The sequence below is a fragment of the Anastrepha obliqua genome, chromosome 1, assembly GCF_027943255.1.
Source record: "Anastrepha obliqua isolate idAnaObli1 chromosome 1, idAnaObli1_1.0, whole genome shotgun sequence".
NCBI lineage: Eukaryota > Metazoa > Arthropoda > Insecta > Diptera > Tephritidae > Anastrepha > Anastrepha obliqua.
Window position 1 is genome coordinate 123,392,958 of NC_072892.1, and position 16,452 is coordinate 123,409,409.

Sequence of the window (16,452 nt, forward strand, 5' to 3'; positions counted from 1 at the left end):
GCCGGTCTGGACGTATGGCATTCAGCTATGGAATCCACAAGCGAATCTTGCATTACTATTATCCAACGATTCCAAATTAGAGTATTGCGCAATGCTCCATACATACTACGTGAGAAATCTCGACCTCCATTGTGATCTTGGTATACTACCCGTCACTGACGTGGCGAAAGTGTGTCATAGCTCACAGACAACGTTTAAGTGCATATTGTCAACGCTAAAGCACTGGCTTTGCTCCAGCAAAGGACTCGTCATGGGCAGGTCAAGCGTAAAAAATGTTTAGACCAGATGGTCATCCAGTATTTTGTAAATAATGACGCATCTTAGTTTTCCATTCCTTTTTTTGCTCGATGAAAAATGCTCGCAAATTGCGGTGTCTTGATAAATCCTCTGAAGACGGAGATCGTCTTATTCACGAGGAAATATAAAGTACCCATAGTCTTTCTCCCTCGATACCGGGTGCTTCGTTGGTGCTTACTGGCAAAGTTAAGTACCTGGGTCTTATTCCAGGAAGGCAACAGTCGCCTAATATGTTATATGAGCACTATCGGCAAAATATGGGACCTCTCGCCTAAAGTTACGTTTTGGCTTTATAGCACAATTATAAAGCCAATTTTGTACGGAGTTCTTATGTGATGAAAATCGCTCAAATGGATGGCTTCAGTTAAGAAACTGGAGAGGGTCCACAGTTCAGCCCTCAATGGAATCAGTGGGGCGCTTCGGAAAAGTCAGATTGAGATGTTCGGCTCAGACTGAGGTGTTCGCGCCACAAGCTAGACATAAGCTACGGTCATCCCCATGGTGCTGGATCCCCCGTTAGGTCCGTGCGGAAATTTTTCCATTCATATTCCCTCAAGGGAGGAGTGGGCGGTATGTAACAGTTGGAGACAGGCCATGTCAAACATATCTAAGGATGGCCCGAAGTTGGACGGAGGAGTTGGAAGTATTCTGCGAGAAGCTCCCAATCAAGCTCAAATTTAGGCCTCCGGTCCACTGTAGTGTTTTCCACGCGGAAGTAACCGTAATTAAAGAAGCAGTGGATTAGTTGCTTGCTGTTGTAATTACTGTTAAGGACTTAAATATCTTCTCCGACAGCCACGCGGCTATTAGGACCTTGGGCTCGTTGTCTGTGCGTTCGATAATAGTCGTGGAAATTCCTGACTTCTTTCTCGATTGCATCCGAATACTTCGATTTTAAGCTCGTCTGGGTTCCCGGTCACAGCGGTATAGAGGGAAACTGCTGCGCTGATGAGCTTGCTATACAGGGAATCCTGGAGACGGTTTCATCGCAAAATGAGAGAACTGGAGTTTCCTTGAAAACCCATTGTCTGCTTCTAATGTACAAATGTGCAAAGTCGTGCAATCCTTCTGGCCACGGGTAGATCGGGAACTTCTAAGGCTAACAAAGCTGAAACTCCTGAATTTGGAAGGTATTCTTACTGGGCATTGTCCGTTAGGTTTCCATGTGGTGAGACTTAATATTATTTCAAGTCATTTCTGCGCAAGGTGTCGGAGGACGAGATGGAATAATATCAGCACCTTCTTCTCAGCTACCTCGCTCTCATCGGGCAAAGGTTTGGACATCTGTGCTCCTACTTTTTCGCTACACTTGCGGATATTACGGGTGTAAATATCAATCACCTGGTGAAATTCATCAGGAGCTTGAAGCGGTTAATAACGATTATCCGAAGCCCTTTCTTCTTATCTGGTTTGACTTGTATGTTGATTTTCCTTCTGCTTTCCGCTATTCTCCCCCTGTATGGTATCACAACGGACAAATTTTGAAAATTTGTCCCAGTGGGGCCCTCGGAAAGGCAGCCATTTATCCTAACCTACCTTTATTCTGTCTATGCTTTCCTTAGCCGTACTCTTGGTACCTTGTATCAAGTGATAAAAAGCACGTCTACTCCACCTTTATTAAGTTTTATTATGATTCTGCTAATTCTCGTAGTTATGTTGATATTACCCATTTTAGCTATAATGATCTTGGTTTCAGGTTGATCCAATTGCTGGTACAATTGTCCACCCCTAAATGTAACAACGGCCGTTGGATAGAATCAGTGCTAACGTTATTAAATGTTCTTTCTATGTCTATGTAAGCTGCCATGGTATACTCTTTATTTCCTATAGACCCCTTCTATTGTTCGGATTACCTCGTGAAGGGCTATTTCCTTAGATTAACGTTGATACATACGAACTTTCCAGCAAACTTATAATGTGTATGTCTAAAAGTCTTTCAAAAGTTCTTAAAAGAAAGAACGAAATATTAATTGGCTCAAAGTCCTTCACTATCCTTCCCCTTCTACCTATCTTTGGCGTGAAGATGGCTCTAACAAGTTTCCAGCTATTTCGAATATAGCCTCGGCTTAGACATTCTTTAAAAATTGCCACCAGCCATGGCAGAATACAATCAAGAGTTTTCTGTAACATTTTACGAAAGATCCCGTCTAGGCCTGCAGACTGGAAAGCTGAAAATGATTGAATTTCTCATGCAACCTTCTCTTTTGTGACAATTATATCGGCAAGATGCTGTGGGTCATAGCTGCTCTGCTGGAACATCGCTATCGTGAGCGCCGCATCACGCACAATGAGTATTTCAGAAAAGTTCTAGAGACTCTTCCGTCGTATAAGTTCAAGTACCATCTGGTTTCTTGACCCAAGAAACCATTTTATGATCTTTGAACAAAATTCGGCTAGTAGAGTCTCTGGTAAATTCGATAGAGCCACAGAAATCTCTCCAGCTCTCTTTCTCTGTACAATTTTCCTTGGCTACCACTAAAAATAGTTTAATTCGAAAAAATATTACATATACATACTAAATAAAGGGTTTTCCAATAAGAGGTGTCATTTTGGTAAAATATCAATGATTTCGTTGCTTGTGTGGCACGTAGCGCCGTCTTGTTGAAAATAAACGTTGTCCAAATCGATATCATCCAATTCCGGCCATTAAAAATTGTTAATCATCTCTCGATTGCGCAATCCATTCACCGTAACTGTTGCTCCAACTTCATTTTCGAAAAAGTAAGGTCCGATGACTTTGCCGGACCATAAACCGCACCAAACAGTCACACGTTGAGGATAGAGAGGCTTTTCAACAATAACTTTTGGACTTTCTGAGCCCCAGATCTGACAACTTTGCCTGTTGACGAAGCCACCGAGGTGGAAAAGGGCCTCCTCACTCAAGATGAATTTTCGATTGATTCCGGATCATTTTCATTCATTTCAACGACCCAATCAGCAAAGACACGACGTTGTTGATGATCGACCGGCTTGAGTTCTTGTGTTAACTGTTTACGCCCAAACGCCCGAAAACACCCGCCCGAATCCACACGCCCGAATGTATATTTCCCCGAATTGACAGTTTCCCGAATTTTTTTGCCCGAACGTCTTCGCCCGAACCCATTTGCCCGAATCCTTTTACCCGAAAAGAAAAAAAAATTTAAAATAATTAAGAATTAGTATACACTTGAAGTACATGCAAGAAAAGAACAAAAGAGTGCTATTCCTTTATTTATTCATAACAAATGTTGTCAAAATTCTTGTGTCAAATTCATCAGTCAGTCATTCGTTCTTAATTATTCATAAAAATGGAAGAAATTGAGGAAGTGGGACAACTTGTCGGGAAAAAATTAATAATCGGAGGATACATTTATGTCAGATCCAAACCGTCGAAAAATAATCAATTCTATTGGGACTGTCAATTGGTTCGAAGAAAAGAATGCAAAGCGCGGGCAATTACATTGCAGACAGTTTCTGAGTTAATAGTTTTAAAAGGCCCTAAAAAATCTCCTCATGAACATCCGCCCAATCAGGATACAGCGAAAGCGGAATTAGTGAAGGTTAATTTAAAACGAGTCGAGGAAGATCATCCGGAATGCCCTCCAGCACAAGTACAAAGTTTTGTTTATTTCTATTTTTGTTATATTTTTTCCCTCTTTTGGTTTTTTATACTCCCTTTATATTTGCTACATGTGGTTTAATTTTCAACAGATTTTACGCGATAATCTCTCTACTTTGAAACCTGGTGTTTTGGCCAAACTACCAGAGCGTGAAAATCTTAAGAAATCTTTGAGACGAGAAAGAAGACGTGCACTGCCCCCAAATCCAAAAAGTTTGGAGGAAATAGACGAGTTACCTCAGCGTTATCAAAAAACATTGGCAAACGATCGCTTCCTTTTTTATGATTCTCGGGACGATGAGAATTTTGGTGAAGGTCGCGTATTCGCTTTTACAACTCGCAATAATTTGGAACGTCTTGCTAACAGTGACTCCTGGTTTCTCGATGGCACCTTTAAAGTTTCACCTTCCATTTTTACTCAAATATTCACCGTCATTGGCAAAGTGATAAAGCCCAGCAATCAAGGAGAAGAGCCAACCGTCATTGCTTTCCCTTTTGTGTTTGCTCTATTATCGTCGAAGGAAACTAAACAATATGAGGCAGTTTTGAGAGCAATAGATTCTGCAGCTTTATCAACTGGAATACACGGTTGTAGACCCCAGAGAATTGTTTCCGATTTTGAAATACCTATTATAAATGCTTGTCGTTTAGTGTACTCGGAGACTACAATAAGATGTTGCTTTTTTCATCTTGGACAGGCGATGTACAGAAAAATACAGAACGAAGGATTACAAATTAACTACAACGACCCCAACGACGACACGATACGAAAACAAACTCACATGATTTTAAGTCTGGCATTTGTTCCTCCGTCTGATGTCATTGATGCTTTTGAGGAATTGTCAGATGAAGTTTCGGACGATTTATTGGAGGTTTTAGATTACTTTGACCGCACGTACGTTCGCGGACGAAGAGGTCAAGGCCACCCCGCTACCCTCCCGAATTGTGGAATCAGTATGAAGCTACCCTCCAAGGACTTCATCGGTGTTAACTGGACTTTATAAGCCTTAAGACCCAAATGTTTATGCAAAATACGGCTTAATGACGTTTGTGAAATGCCTAATTCCAAAGAACGACGAGGATTGGACAAATCTGGGGTTTCTTCATCACTTTCAGCTCGAATTTTTTCACCAATTTCTGTATTGCGGTCCGATAAGGTGCTTTGCGATGACCCAAAAATGTTCGAGTTTTTAGAATCAAGTTTTACGAATCGTCTCTGCCAAATTTTCACCACTTTTTTAGTGAATTTTAATAATTTCAATGCGTTGTTTAAGCGTGTATCGTTCCATTTTTATTAATGGCGTAGTTTCTACATGTGAAATATCAAAAAATGACAGCTTCAAAAGTGACATCTACCGAAATAGCGGGCTATTCAAAATAACACCTGTTATTGGAAAACCCTTTATATTGCACGTTTGATTCGGCAATTGGTGATTTAAAAGGGTTTTCGACGTGATAACGTCTTATAATTCGATGTAGCCGGCTGCACGCACCAAAAAATACGGCGTTATCTTGCTCATGCGTCGTTACATTGCTTGAACTGAAGCGGGAGCGCGGCACGAACGACAAAGAGGCACAATCGGCCCCCGCGGCAACGTTCGACATCTGGCTCTCTCCTACATGACTGAGCATATAGAGGGTGGTTAAGTTTCAAGGGCCGGTGTTTATTTTGAATACAATACAATTCTTTTAGGAAATTTTATCATTTCTCTTTATTATGATAATATTGGTATGGCTTAATTACGTATGAAGCAAAATATTGCCCAAATGGCAATATGGTCCATCCTATGGTCCACATTTTCGATGACGCTGAGGCATAATTGAGGTTCTATGCCGTTAATGTGCCGAATTATCTCATCCTTTAGCTCTTGAATTGTTTCTGGCTTATCGACGTTCACCTTTTCTTTCAAATAACTCCAAAGAGAGAAGTCCAACGGTGTCATTGACATCGGCACTTGAAATTTAACCACCCTTTATATGTATGTATATGGACATATGTATATAAATTCACATATTTGTATTTGCATATGCCTTCTTCCTGTGTGCATGGTAATGAACCATTTCTCTGTTGAGAATAGGACGATGATAGGACAAGTAGGAAATGAAAGAGGGTGTTTCGAGTGTAAAGTGTCTTGAAAAAGGCAAATGATGATATTGCCTCTTAGTGTTGGTGACTTATTAACGTCCGATGCACAATCGAAATTGAACATATCTTTCATGAATTTGATCAATGTTTCGTCATTTTTCACTTTTGTGTAAATGTAACTTGACATATTCCATTGCCATTCCATTTACCTCCTCCTCTATATCCATACAAAATATCTATAAAAACTAAACTAAACTTAAACTATCGTCAGTAAACCGACTTTACAGACAACCTCTTTTTTGTTAGTTTAACGTTGCTGAAGCATTCATGTTAAAATTTCCTTATTACCACTGCCATGAGATCGTGAGCTTTTGGTCCCTGACCTACATCATCAATTGCTTCGCCTTGAAATGAAACTCAGAATATGTATTTTTTTGTTGTAATTTTCTTTTTATTTATTTTTCATTAATATGCTATTATTTAAATCATCATTTTGATTCACTTAAACTGCTTCCCTTCATTTATTTCCAACCACTCGCTTAACTTAATTTTTGCTTTGCTTAAATAATTATTTTATATGAATTAACATTTATATTAGACTATTTAGCTAAGTATGTGTTTTGCGGTGAGCTAAGTAGCTTGAACTGAAACTTAGACGAGGGAGCCCAATATAGGCAATTCCTACGCTCTGTGTTCCTCACGCTTTGACTACTTCCAGCTCGTACCATCTGGCTGTCATTCCGGATTTTTTTTGTGTTCTTTTGATTCTTAGGTTTTTGTTTTTGATTTTAAGGAAGATGTTCAGTTGGTGAAATTTACTTGCGATCCTCATGTTTGCAAAGTTCTTTTTACAAATTTTTTTTGTTTTAATTTTTTAGCTTATAACTAATTTTTTTTAACCAGTTTCTTACTACGCTGCTTTATTATTTTTATTTTTGGTTCTTAGTGGTTTATTTTAATTGTTTAAGTTTTTTGTAGTGTCATATTCCTGTAATTAAGAACATTTAATGTACATTTATTTTTGTTTTTGTTGCTTTTTATTTAAATTTTTTTATTCAATTTTTTTATTTTTTCATTTTATTGTTTTATTTGTTCATTTCCCCCCTTTTGGAAACATTTTACATTTATTTAGTTACTTTACATTTTTTTGTCAAGGGTGTCCCAAACTGACGCAAAGCTTAAATTTACGTCACATTTACAAGAAAGCGTTGCCAACAAAGAAAAGGAACACAGGAATAGCAGCTGACAGCTCAGTGAGTTTTTTTCTGTCAAATAAAAGATATAACTTCCTCAAATCTACAAATATTGGTAAATAACTTAGAGAACTCTTCTTCTCTTCTAAATTGGCGCAATAGCCGCTTACGCGTTTTTGGCTGAGTTTAACAAAGCGCGACACTCGTTTTTTTTTTGTGGGTAAGGTAGGGTTCAAAATGCCTTCGCACTTACAGTGACCGGCGCCTACTGCGTCGTGTAGTGTTGCCGCTAAAACGAGCCACCCTCTCCTTCTGGGGAGATACCCTTGAAGCCAAGTCCTTCGTCACCTGATCTTTCCAACGCAGAAGAGGCCTTCCTTTTCCTCTACTACTACCAGCATCGAATACTTTTAGAGCCGGAGCGCTTGTATCTATCCATTCGGATGACATGACCCAGCCGGCGTAGCCGCTGGATCTTTCTCTTAGAGAACTCGAAGATCAATTTTTGACCTCATATAATCTCCTCCCCCTTACTTTGCTAGTTTTCTCTGTTCAATTTAGCTTTGCTTTTAACGATCCGCATATCCTTAAGCTCTTGTACACGTCTCTAGTGCCATACAAAGTTCGGCTGTCTTTATTTGGGGACAATAATTCCAATGCCATTTTAAAAGTCTAGAGCGAGTTTAAAAGGTGTTTGTCCGCCTCGTTCTACGATCTCTGGATTTTGTGGACCCAATCCAATCGTACAGTGCCGGATTAAAATTCACAAACTGCTGGAGCATATATCTCTACCTCTAATTTATTTTGGATGTTATTATTCGGAAAATTTATTGCTACTTTCTTCCAGAATGCACACATTTTTACTTCCTTCAACGCAGCATTCGGAGTAGTGAATTTTTTCTTCAAACAGGTTAGAAGTAGTTATGCTATCAATGCCCAAATTTATAGAGCTTTGAGCGAACTGAGTTCCTTTTCTAAGTGTTTAGCCTTTGACTTATTTTCTTCTTTGACTATTTTTCTTAAACAAATTTAGGTTAGTGAAAAAATAGCTAAACAAACTGATTTACGTCGGTGTTTTAGTCGATAGTCATCTGTGTTCTAGGTCATAAGAACATCAAAGAAAATGTAAGAAAGTAGGAATCGACCGAATTGGTGTAGAGTTAAGGCAACAGATTTTCTTTATATATATATGAGGTGTGTTCAAAAAGTATCGCGAATTTTGAATTTTCGCAGGTTACATGTATTCGAATTTCGATTTTTTTGTGGTGATATGTTGGTACTCATATACCACACTCTTGCCGACGAGTTCGGCCATTTTGAATGTTCAGTTAATTGTTGACAGCTGTTTTGCTTGCACGTGTTTCGGCTCGTCTTCGATTTTTGCCTATTCAAAAAGATGGGTCAAATAACCTGTATCAAATTTTGTGTGAAAAACGAAATTAAGTGCGCGGATGCATTCCGAATGTTGACTGTGTCATACGGAGAAGCTACTTTGGACCAAAGCAATGTTTATCGGTGGTACAAAATGTTCTCACAAAGTCGAGATGATGTGAACTACAAAAAGCGTGCCAGACGCCCGAGCACTTCAACAACAGACGAAAAAATTAATGAAGTGAAGAAAATGGTGTTGGCCAATCGTCGAATCACCGTCAGAGAAGTTGCAGAGGACCTTTCAATGATTTGAGCATGAGACGGGTCACCGCAAAATTCGTACCAAAACTACTCAATTTCGACCTAAAGCAGCATCGCATGAGCATTGCTAATGTTAGACTCTGTCCGCGACGACCCAAATTTGCTACAGAGGGTCATAACTGGTGACGAGTCGTGGGTTTAAGTTTATGGCGTAGAAACCAAAGCTCAATCATCTCAATGGAAGCTGCCGTCCGAGCGAAGACCGAAAAAAGCGCGCCAAGTTCGGTCGAATGTAAACGTTTTGCTTACCGTTTTCTTCGATTGCAGGGGCGTTGTGCATCATAAGTTCTTGCCACAGGGTAAAACGGTGAATAAAGAATATTACCTGCAAATTATGTGCAAATTGTGCAAAGCAATCCGTCAGAAACGCCCGGATTTGTAGAAGAACAAAAATTGGCTCTTGCATCACGATAACGCTTGTCTGCGACTCTTTGGCCAAAAACGACACATTAACGATGCCACAGCCATCGTACATCCCAGACCTGACCCCCTGTGACTTTTTCTTGCTCCCTAAACTGTAGAGGCCCATGACAGGACGACGCTACGCTATGATTGACGAGATAAAGACTCCATCGAAGGAGGAGCTGAACAAGATAAAAGAAAATGATTTTTTGAAGTGCTTTGAAGATTGGAAAAAACGTTGGCACAAGTGCATAATATCTCATGGGGATTACTTTGAAGTGTACAAAATAGATATTAATGAATAAATAAATAATTTTTGAAAAAACACAAAATTCGACATACTTTTTGAACACACCTCGTAGTACGGCACCGTGTCACAAGTCAATCAAATTAATGGCAAAACAACATGAATTGAACTTCGAAATGCTGGTGCATCCACCTTTTAGGGCAGATTTGGCTCGCAGCGACTATTTGCTGTTCGCAGACCAAAAAAAAAATGCTTGCCGTTAAGGGGGGAAGCTGGTCTAGAATTTTGAAAAAATCGAAAAATTTTTTTTTGTCTTAAAAGGTGCTTTAGGGTCTTAGAAATAATATACCAAATGAGGGATGCCAGCAAAAATGTCTAAATGCCCAAATTTTTCATTCCACGGCAGTGCCTCGCAGGTATGCCCCGAACGCTATTTACAACTTTAAACGCGTTTTTCTCGAAATCACTTTTTTTAAACTGGCCGAAGACATAACTCGAACAAATCTTTACCGATTCTTACGAAATTTTGACAATACATTCGAAATACCTTTCTCCGGAGACGTACGTAGGATTTTTTATTTATATTACATAGTTTTTTTTTAATCAACAATTTTATGTCGTTCTTTATAGTGAAAATTGTAACTTTTTGTTCAAACGTGCACCATTTCGCGAAAAAACAAAATATCGAAAAAATCCTTCGTACGTCTCTTTCTGTTGTTATATAGAAACTAAAAAAATTTTATTTTTTGATCCAGGACAAAAATTAAGGAGTTTACGTCTTCGGCAATGGACCCACTAGAAAAAAGGCGCCTTAAGAGAACTGCTGGACAGCGGCCATTTTGAAATTAATTCAGACGAAAAATTTTGTATTTGTACCATGAAAGCTATATTATTAAACCTATTTCACAGATTTTCGGTTGATTCCTTGTTTGAGTCAAAATAAATTCATAAAATATGCCCATTTTTTGCGCTCTAGACCAGCTTCCCCCCCTTAAGAAATTTTGCTCTAATGAAGAGGTTACCGGTGAAATTGAGGCCCTTTTTGAGGCAAAAAATAATTCATTCCGCAAAAGTGGTATTGAAATGTTAAAGTGGCGCTGGAATGTTTGCGTTGTTCTTAATGGAAATTACGTTGCTGAGTGGAGCTAATTTTGAACAAAAAAAAACTTGTTTTCTTTGTTAGGTCTCGGACTTTTCAGCTCATGTGTTAAATTATAATAAAAACTTTTGTTTTATAAAAAAATATTTTCATAAACTTTAAGCCACTTCTTGCGCTTTTCCTGCTTTTAAATTGTTTTCAACTCATGTTTCATATTTTTTTTTGTTTTTTTTTTTTTTGTTTGAGTTCTTTTTAGTTTAAATTTTATTACTTTTCATCCTTTAATATTATTTGCCTTTTCTTTAAGTTTTTCCTCTCTTATTTGCCTTAAAAATATTTCATATACTGCCAGTGTTGCTGTTGTTGTTGTCATGGTTTGGTTTTGCATTTTTCCCAATTATTTTTTCATTTGATTTAGTTTTTGATTTTACAATGAATTTTATGTTTTTATTATACATAGTTTGTTGTTGTTGCTTTTCTCAATATACCATTTTTATTTGTGTCTGAATTGCTTGCAACTCTTTGTGGTTTTGTGCTCGTTTTAGCATTTCAATTCAGTTTGTTTGTTTGCTTTAATTCAATAATTTTTTAGCTTCTTCAGCGCTCTTGCCTGGCGCATTCATCCGAATATCCCAGAATTGGCATCTACATTTTTTACTTAATTACAATATTTTCTTTCTGTTTCAAAATATAATTATTTTATTGTAAAGTAGTAATTTACCCTTTTTGCTGGACTAAAATTTATTTTCTCTCTTTTTTATTGTTATTTTATCAATTTAATTGAGATGCAGCTAACGCTCGAGTTCGGCGTGCTGGTTCGCTGCCACAGAAGCTACGCATGTATGTATGTGTGTATTGAGTTCGAAATTCTATGGATTTGTGTTTATATATACATACATACTACATACACAGTTATTTATACCAACTATTTACTCACTTATATACAAATACGCTTTTGTTAGTTGTTTGGCCGCAAAAGCCAACTGAAGTAACATTCGTGTACGCATACACATACAAACATTTTATGTGATTGCACAAACACACCAATCCAATGTTCGGTGAAAAAAATAGCACCAAAACAAGCAACTCACTTTATTTCACAGTAAAACTTGACTAAAAGGAATTTGGTTTGCAGTTACTTTTCTCCTGTCTTACTGACAGTCTCTCTGAGAGAGAGCAAAGAACAGAACTAAAACGATAACGGTTCTTCTCAAAAGAAGCAAAATTGAAAGGGGAATGCAAAATAGCGCGGAAAAAATAATAGCACCAAGCACATGTTTTTGTTGAAAACGAGCATTTGCGCAAAAATTATCAAATTTTTGTTAGAAAACGTTTTTTTTTAAATACAAAACCGATAAAACTTCTAATTAATATCTATTTTTCAAATATGAGCCGAGGAAAGCACTGCAGTGAAGAAAAAAGGACAATTATTAAAAAAAAAGTGCTTGAGGAGGGTAAAACCTTCGCCGAAATAAGTCGGCTGATGGGCTGCTCTAACAAAATGATTAGTAATGCCAAGAATTTTTTCCAAAAAGTAGAGTCTCGGAGTCTCGTGAACGAAAAGCTATTATGTCGCCATTACTCGTCAAGCGATTAATTAGACAGAGCAAGAAGGAGCCATTTAAGCCAGCAACGCAGCTTAAAAAGGACCTAAATATTGCTGCATCTGCATCACCATTCGCACTCGACTGAGAGAAAATAACTTGAACGCTTGTAGTCCGAGAAAAGTTCCGCTTTTGATCATTAAACACGCAGCTAATCGCATAAAATTTGCTAAGCAACACTCCAATTGGCCTGCGGAAAAGTGGAGAAACATTTTGTGGGCAGATGAGAGCAAAATCGTGTTGTATGGAGGAACTGGTTCTCGTAGTTAGGTTAGAAGTCCCCAAAATGAAGAATATAAAACGATGTACACGAAAAAAACCCATTAAACACGAGAGTTCCAGCATTATGGATTAGGTCCAATTCATTGGATTAGAATGATCATGGACCAGCACGTCTACGTCGATATCCTGTAAAATGTAATGCTACCATATGCAAAGGATGAAATGCCATTGAAATGGGTCTTCCAGCTGGACAATGACTCCAAGCGCACGAGAAAAAAGGCTAAAAAGTTTTCCAGATCTCAACCCAATTGAGAATTGGTGGACCGATGTTAAAAAAACAGTTCACACTTGCCATCCAACTAGTAATGTGGCCCTTTAAATGGTTGTAAAGGAAAGTTGGGAGAGAATTCCGTTTACTAGACGCCAGGATTTAGTGAATTCTATCCCGAGGCGCTGTGCGGCCATAATTGCCAATAAAGAATACTCAGCAAAGTATTAACACACTAGTTAAATAACATAGTTACGGATTAAAAGTACTTTTATTTTAAATTTTTAAATTAATTTTTGAAGTAAAAATTCTTTACGCGCGTCAGAGTATAATTTCAAGGCCGCGACACACGAGCTAGCGTTACGAAAAACCGTCACGAAATGTATAAGCCTACGGCATACAAGCTATTCCCTTTCTCCGCTTTTTGCGGTGCTTCGTAGTCTTACTACTCTGTTGTCGACCGCTTGCCACTCGGCGGTGCTTCGTAGTCTCCCCACTATGTATGTAGATACATATTACAGAGTATACACAGACAATATACACTAATACTACGCCATATACTGCAGCCTACGGCCTACATATGTCATATGGTGACATCAGTATACACGCGCATGCGCGAGATATTACCGGAGCAAGGAGACGCAGACGCCTAGAGACGTAGAAAACGACGTGGGTTTGTGTAGTCCACATGTTCATCAAAATTATTATTAAATAATATCTAATATTTAAATATAACAGGTGGCGCTAAAGTAATCCTCCTATCAGAAAATGCCATAAATTTTGCAATTGGCCCCTAATGTCAGTTCTGTTTTGACATTTGTGTAGTAAACACATGCAAAATACACGTTAATAAACAATGTTACGCTACACTGCTCCATTTCCTCGCCGTCCAACGCCTACTGGTGAAACACTGCGACGATTAGCCGCTCGCCTCGAAGAGACTGGCACAACACGAGATGCTGCCAGGCGTGGCAGACCCCGGAGTAGCCGTTCTGCAGAGAATATTGCTGCTGTAGCCGAGGATGTCATGGAAGCGCCGTCGATATCGACCAGACGACGTGCCACGCAAATGGGTATCAGTCGACGCACAGTGCGGCCGATTCCCGAAAAGCTGGCCAAAACTCAAAAAATTAAGTAATTGATTCAAAATTTCTTACTGGGGGGTTGTCGGGGTCGCTGATTACGAATTTGATCTTAAAATTTTGAAAATCCACCCCCTTCCACCCCTATTGGCCACTCCCTCACGTAAAATAGCGTATATTCTAGAACATAATCAAGATGCATGTAAATTTATATGTTTTCGGGGTCGCAAGGTAGCAAGTGGTAGCAGCTGAATCTTATTTTATTCAGTAACCATTACTTTTTTGAGTAACCTTTAAAAGGTTTCAAAGCAGCATATGACGGCGTTGTATTACTATACAGTTTGAAAACTCAAATTTTATTAAAAAAAATTGCAAAAAATGTATCTACGTATTGCTGCAGCTAAAAATTTTGTGTCGACGTATTGATATGTACTAAAGATTTCTCGTATTTTACTAACCTTCCGAAGATGATTCTATTTGGTTTTGTTCAATTTACTCCATTACAAAATCTTTCAAATGTGTACAACTTTCACTATTCATCGACAGTAATACGATGCTCAAACGAAGGCCACGTTGCGACTGAAAATACAGAGGATACTTAGGGTACAGGACGTTGCTATGAACGGTTTTCACTACTCAAGGCATTACTGTAGCCAACCCAAAGACAAAAAAACTCTATCTAGAAACTTTTTTTTCGACTTTTGGCCAGCTTTTTGGGAATCGGCCGCACTGTGCGACGGTCTTTACAGCGAATTTTGGTACAAGATTTGAAGATGTTTTCGTACAAAGTCCAGACGGTGCATCAGCTGTTAGCTGCTGACCGCCAATCGCGTCTAACATACGCTCATCCTTAATCACCACCAAGAGGAAGATGATTTTTCATCAAAAATAATCATGAGTGATGAGGCCCATTTCCATCTTAGTGAGTACGTAAATAAGCAAAATTTACTCTTCTGGGGCACTGAAAATCCGCATGCAACCCACGAAGAGCCATTACACCCGCTCAAAGGCACTGCATGGTGTGCTGTTTTCGCTGGAGGAGTCATCGGAACTTTTTTCTTCGAAGACGTCGCTGGCCAAACGGTTACTGTGAGTGGAGCGCTACAGAGCAATGATCAACGAGTTTTTTTTGTCGCAACTTGGTGAATTGGGATTGGACATGTGGACATGTGAACATGTGGTTCCAACAGGACGGTGCAACGGCACACACTGCACGTGCCACAACCGATATGCTGAAGGATGCATTTCCCGGGCGCCTAATCTCCCGTTTTGGCGATTTGCACTGGCCAGCAAGATCGCCTGATTTGACCGCTCCAGACTTCTTTTTGTGGGGCTTTTTGGGCTTATGTAAACAAGCCTCAGACTCTTGCAGTTCTTAAAGACAATATCCGTCAAGAATGTGAGGACCTATCGCCGGAAGCTTTGGCCAAAGTGATGGAAAATGCCATAAAAAGGGCTCAAATGGCAATCAACTGTGGCGGCGGCCATTTACATGATATCATATTCTCGACTTGATGTAAAAAAAATTATAAGACCAAATAAAAATAATTGACAAGAAGAATCAAAGGTTTTAATTTTGTTTTTTAATTACAGCCAAAAAACATCGCAAGGTTACTTTTGCGCCACCTTGTATATTCAGCGAAAGTGCAGTTGAAATTTGCAAATTAATTTCCAGTTAGAATAGGTATGTGTTGATAATTTTTTATAAATATACTATGTCAAATTTAGCATCTATACGAAGAAATTAAATATCAGTATATTGCGATTATGAAACATCTATCTTACACAGTTCACAGGTACTGTTGAGGAAAAACTGCTGTGCCTTACTAAACCCAATTTGACATCACTAAATCGAGTATTTATTATCCAGTGTAAAAGAAGTAATGTTCGAACCGGAGGAGTCGCTATCTACCACAATAAAAGTGATACCGTGAATGTCCTCACACCACACTTACGATTTACCGCTGTACAGTCAACATCAAATGCAGCTATAGCAGAAGATGTCGGTGATATTTGTACCTATTTCTGTGTGCCGTGCGATAAAGGGCCAAACATAGAAATTGTGGGTGTCTACACAACTCCGAATTCACATATCAACGACATGATCGCATTTTTACATGGTTTGTCATTAAGATGCACTCGTAATGGTGGTAAACTTCTTCCTCATCGCGACGATCTGAAACCTCTCATACTAACTGGAGATTTCTATGTAAACTTTGTATCGGACACTTCCATGAAATTAATACAATTCCTAGAGCATCAACTGAATTTACAAATGAGTAATGACCGCTATATTTCAACAACAAAATCAAGAACAACGACAGATGCCGTATTTTCTCGCTATATCGCCCCAATCGAGTCAAGAACATTCAGGGTTGTTAATATTCGACGGACCTCTTTGGCAACCCTGTATCTTTTGACAGAGACATCAGATCTCTTAATGACATACCGCGTTGGAAGCGTCAGTTCAAGCAGATTTTTACCATCGAACAGTACACGCCACGCGAACGCTTCCAAATTGTTGAAATTTACATTAAACAAAAGAAGTCAATTGTGAAAACTCAATGTGCGTATAAAAAATTAAATAATGTGAAAAGTGCGCCTTCTAAGAACAGCATTAAACGTTTGTACGAAAGGTTTTCGACTGTTGATGCTCTTTCTA